This window comes from Haliotis asinina, chromosome 6 (assembly GCF_037392515.1).
Source record: "Haliotis asinina isolate JCU_RB_2024 chromosome 6, JCU_Hal_asi_v2, whole genome shotgun sequence".
NCBI classification, from domain to species: Eukaryota; Metazoa; Mollusca; class Gastropoda; order Lepetellida; family Haliotidae; genus Haliotis; species Haliotis asinina.
Genome location: NC_090285.1, coordinates 7,419,421 through 7,425,627, shown reverse-complemented (window position 1 = coordinate 7,425,627; position 6,207 = coordinate 7,419,421).

Below are 6,207 nucleotides of genomic sequence, written 5' to 3'. Positions count from 1 at the left end.
GACAGCATTGCATAGACATTTCTTACCAAGCGTGGAATCCATGTAGAGCTTTTCCCGAATCCTCGACGTTCTGTTCAACCATAAATATTTCAAATATCTTGTAACTATTAGTTCAAAAGATTTAAAAGATTTGACAAACCCTCTTTGTAATGGACATGATTTTAATATTAATTCGTACAGATACTCCAAAAATTATGCACTGCGTTTTATATTTCCTATGTGGCTTGAGATATGAATTCCATATTACATTATTATGTCGTGGTTACAATGAGTATATCGTGCTAGATATTTATCTGAATAATGTTGTAAGAACCCTCATGCCCAACCGTTCATTGAGAACAAGCGACAAGAATAGACCCTTTAGACTTTGTAACTTTCTGTTAAGAAGTGTTTGTACTTCGATCGAAATGAAAATAATCTGTAAACATAAATTATAATCATATCAAGTGTAATAAGATCAATATTTTCAATGTGGCACATATCCATGTTTTTACCTTACTGTTTTACACATGTTGTACTGTTGGCCTCATCATGATGATGATGATTTTAGAATATCAATATTTTAGAACAAAAGAGTAATTTTCAAATACATTCTGTTGACTAAAACATGATTTGTGGCAACATCAATAGAACGCATTCAAAGGCTATGAGCACTTAACGTCACTATATAGTTAGCCCGTTAGTTAAAGGTTGTCTGGTTGGAATTGTGTAGACACAACGTCACGTTTCCAGTTATGTTAAAGTGATAAAATTCAGTTGCATTTAACCATCAGCCGGATGTAGATAAGTGCTGCACGGAAATGTGCTGGGTGGTATGTCGACTGTCCGACACGTGCTACGTGTAATTCACAACAGCACCGTGAGCACGGAGATAACGCCGTATACATCAACACAAAGACATCCTGATCGGCATGGCCATTACACAACTGCAGCGTTATCACCATAATGCCACAACGAATTTGTCTCGCTCTGCAACGTCACATTACAAATTGCATGGAATATTCTTGTGGAAGTCATTTACTTGACCTGACATTCAGATTCTGACGGTGGGGTGGTCTAGAGGCTAAAGTGTTCGCTCGGCACACCGAAGACCCTACTTCAATTCTCCTCATGTGCAATGTGAGACGCCCGCCCAATTCTGGTGTCCCCCGCTGTTATTGTTGGCGGCGTAAATGCTCACTCACTCATGTTTAGATTATCTACATAACAGCGTGAGTATTGCGGCGTAAAATAACATTCGTCAACCCTCAGTTACCTTCCCAGCGACATTTGTTACAGCATAGCTCATCTCAACTGAAGATAAATTCCCAAGAACAAGTGTCTTATCCAAATTATAGAAGCTCGCAAATGAACATTCTACCCCAGTTTCATACCAAACTTATCTCTGACGCAAATATGTCATGAACGCAATATTCAGGATGACGTTTGTGAGAGAAATTCAGTTATTAATTACACTGATTAAACGTTCCTGTTCAGTTATGAGGAGTTATTAAATGCCATCTTCTACGTCAGGATTCTTTCCGCTCATTAAGACTAAGGAGCCCTTAACTTCTCAATCAGTTCTCTCACTAATCTGTCTTTCGTTCACTTAGAGAGGATACCGTCGATCGCTGACTTCAGCTGATTGGGTAATGGTGGAACCGTTACACAGCAAATACCAATCAACCTCGGTAACACTTCTTCTGTGTGCAAAAAATAACTGTAATTAAAAGATTGAGAACGATCAAGGACGGGGCCGGTCCTTTGGGTGTAAACGCATCTTCCTGACAATGCTCTCACCATCCAGCATCCGAACCGCCATCACCACTAATGAATCATGCTCACACTGCAGAACAATAATTAGTCACTGAGTCATGCACGCATGTGCGTACATTCTACCACAGGACCAACTCAATGTTGTGTTATTTCAAAACCAATCAAAGGAAATTCTTTAGAAGGACAAAGAAGGTGAATGCAATTATAGGAATCTGTCACCATGGTGACCCGCTCCCCGTGGACGCTGTGACGTGGACATTGGGTCCCCGAGCAGAACGCTGCGTTCATGTTATGCACGTGCATGAAATATCAATTCCTTTGTTTGCTGAGTATAAAACACATCTGTATAACGGCAGTGGGGACTTGGGGAATATCGTTAACTAATGTGATATGATACAGACACGTTCCCCCCGCGGTGAAATTGAGACATGGCTTTTAAAAATAAAATAAAATAAAAAAAGGAAAATATGCTGTAGAGCCAGTTTTTTATTACCACCACGTATTCGAGCAATGTGTATAATGTGGTGACATAGAAAAACATACAAATAAAAATCGGTTTAGAATTGCGCAGTATCTTTATACCGTCAGCATACATAAACTATTTTTCCTTCGAATTATATTCACTGTTTATTTTCCGGGTTGTGTTTATTTTTCCATAATAACTTAAAGCATGTATCGTGACATACAATGAGGCTTATAATAAGATGTATAATGAAACTAACATGCTCCATGTTTTAGGCACGTCTGTTTCTTTTACTGCTATTTGATTTTCCTTGCCGTGATATTTAATGTCAAATTCTTAACTGAAGCGAGCAGAGCCCCAGAGAACACACTGAGGAGCAGGTACAGCATACTCATGAATATTCATTGGCCAAAACATGTACAATTAACATGATGAAAAATGCAAACACTACAAATTTCGGCTCTTAAAACATCAGTAGTGTAAGCGCGTAAGATACATCACCATGGAATAACCATTTCTAGTTTGTTTCATATGTTAGCCACAATCACAACTTGGTGCATACCTTTTCTTCCATCACATCAGATATTATTTCTGAGTAGTATATATAGTCTATAAAGGCTTGTAGAATTCAGGTTAAAGCTATTCGATTTTTTCGTCATATGTGAAAAATCGATATTTTCCACTTTTAACCTATAAGGAATGCATTTGTTAAATGTCAAGACCTGAACCCTCTAAATGTATGTTCTTTTCTGTGTTAGTGACTGACATGAGAACTAGGAAGATCTGAGTTAGCACTGATCTTCAACAACGCATGCCAACCAACAACAGACTAACGAATCGGGTGGTCATGCAGGCTCGCTGAATAAATTGCTTTTTATATCGCCGTATCTCAGTTGTGTAGATTTATGCTCATGAAGTCAATCATCGATTTGTCAGGTCCAGACTCTATTATATATAGACTGCACTTATGACGTAAATAAAAGGGGAATATTGCTGACTGTAGCATTTAAACCAACAACGTTACCTGATAAATGGAGCTTGGGTTCAAGATACAGCTCATTACAAACAAGGCTCCTTAAACAATTATTGTTTTATATCAGTTTCGCCCTTTCTTTTACCATTTATGTCTATTTTAACATCATATTATAACAACTGTTGGAAAATCGATATGAATGGTTTGGTTCCCCGAACGGTCCAGTAATCAGAATCTTATACAAACACTCTCCGTGACAAGCAAGGGCACCAACCACGCCCCCGTAGCCCCAGACGGTGGCTGGATCTGTCCCTTTACATGGAACAAAAACAGTATTGTGTAATGTCTTCTATTTATTTCTCTTGATTGCCTTGTTTGAGATAACTTTGTATGGCGTATCATTTATTTTACCGTTGTTTTCCCCAGTAATCGCATAGAATGGCAATACTTCTCTGCAACCCGCTTCCTCACATTGCCACCAATAAACAAAGAAAGTGAAAAGTGGCTATTTCATGTCAATAGGCGATCGATACCGAAGTAGTGCGATTGATTTTCACACCAATGATTCCAAAAGGCGCATCACGCTGCCGTAAATAGTTTTCCATTGAACATTTGATAAAGATTACTTCACAAGTTTAGATATCTGACAATTTTCTTGCGACCGATTTTATCGTCTTGCTACTTTAGATGAGCATTTTAACGACATATTTCTTTTTATGGTGATTAAGACGGTTATATTGTTTCATGAATTGAAGCATTTCGGGTCTGTACAGATTGCGAAAATTGAAAAGCCTATCTCTGTTTCATAAAAATGTATTGATTAATTATTTTTAATTCTAAGTTTCTGTCTGATATGAAAGAGCGTTTCCTCCAGACTCAGTTATTTCTGATGTAAAGGAGAATGTATCTCAGTTCATCCATCGCTCTGAAGACTATATACTATGTATGTTTCACTGAGTCCATACATCTGACGCTGCTTAAGGTGTCGCCATTTGCCTTGCAAAGTTATGTCCCTTATTATCCACAGGACCCGCTAATATTCGGTTGAATTTCCATGTCACTATGTTTTCCTTTCTTTTGTCAGCAAGGGTACAATATGTGAAACCTCGGTTAATGTTCATGTATGTCATTTACGACTATATTAGCGCTAAGAGAGCTACGAAAATATAGGCCCTGGAATCTAGTAAAAGCGGCGTAAAACCATACTCGCTCGCGTACTTCGTCAGAATTGTTCATGTGTACATAGGTTTCAACGTGGTAGAACGGTGCCATTGGGGGTTTTCATCCATTGTTTATCGCCATCACACAAGCACACTGTAATCTTAAATTGTGCTGAAAAATATAGAAATTTGCATGTATCAGTGTGTATTTTCAGATATATCCTTGCCTACTCTTTGTTCAACGTGTACTCATTCATTCATTCATTCATTCATTCATTCATTCATTCTGTAAGCACGTTTTCCTGTGTTTGACAACACGTCCATAATAGCTTAGATCATTATAACTTAGTAAAGTCTGCCTCACACAACTGGAATTTGACAAATGACATGATAACCACATTGGGTGACTTGACAAGTTGATATTTTCATGATGCCCGATTTATCAGCTCACGAGATAAGATAATCATGATAATTGACAAGAAAAGCTCTTTATGTCTTAATCATTTTCGCCTGGGATTCATGGTGCCAGGGAATCAGACTGGAAAGCGGTCCAACACAGTGAGTTATCGATGATATTTCTAATATGTCATCATGCGATACTGAAAAATGTTTACAGTAAACCACTTTTAATAGACATGTTTTACCTCTTCCTGTTATACAAAATTAATTATCAGTGTAATGCCATATGTATGTTTAATGGAATGCCCTCTCTGCTTTCCCCTGCAACGTATGCCCCATTAAAGTCTGCCATACAAATCTTGAAACAAATATATCTACGACAGCACACGCAATTCTAGAAAATATAGATTTCCACAGCTTTTCAAAATGAAGAAAGTCTCAGGACACGTTTTCGTTATATCTTTTCCTTTTACTGTGAACCTTTTTCTGAAAAAGTATGTTCATTTCAGAGACTAGTAAGTTAATATGGTCATACTATAGCCTGTCACAACAGACCCTGAAATAAACATATCCAAGAAAGCCCATGCAAGTCTACATTATGTGACAGGTGTAGATTTCCACAGATTCAGAAAATGAAGAAAGTCTCATGACTCCTTTTATTTAATTATATTATTACGAAGTGTTTATTCTGTAAAATATGTTCATTTCAGAGACTACTTGTTGGTCCAGTGTCTCATATACAATGTACTGTATGTCGTCAAGTAGGTCGTCTAACGGTACATTCCTAAGGCTGACAGTCAGGACGTGTTCTCCTCAGAATATTCTCATAGCATTCAGCATGTATCAGGATATAGGAAGCCGGTGATGTGACCCCGCCCGCCCCCCACACAGAGCCGCGTTGTTAGGGTCCCACAAATGGTGAGAACGCACGTGTTACGCGCCATATGACGTAATGTTCACACACAATTACTAAAACCAACAATATTAGCGAGGACGAAACCGACTTCCGTGGACTTTCCCGTACCCTCTACTTCTCTCAATATTAGCTTTCCATTTCCACGTCATGCAATGTGTAATAACTCTTGGAAAAATGGTAAACCCGACAGAAATTTCCATAGCAACTGGTGATTACAACCAAAGATATACGTTCCAATCAGCAGAGGAACACCAACAACAAAAGAACATGATTAAGGTACATCGGCTTGGCAATATTTGAACATATATCTCGAGAAACTGTCACGATACAATTGGAATCTGAAAAAGTCGACGCATCAGTTGGGAGATACCGCTGGGGGTGATATCTAACGCTGCAGATTCAAAGTGGCAGAGAGACATCCTAATTTTGCATTCGAGATATCAGATAAGCTTTGATTGATTTAAATTACGTTGGTGGGTCAATGACGAAGTTGTATCAGTATCTGTTTAGCCTTTCGCCACCTTCTTGGGTACGAAATCTC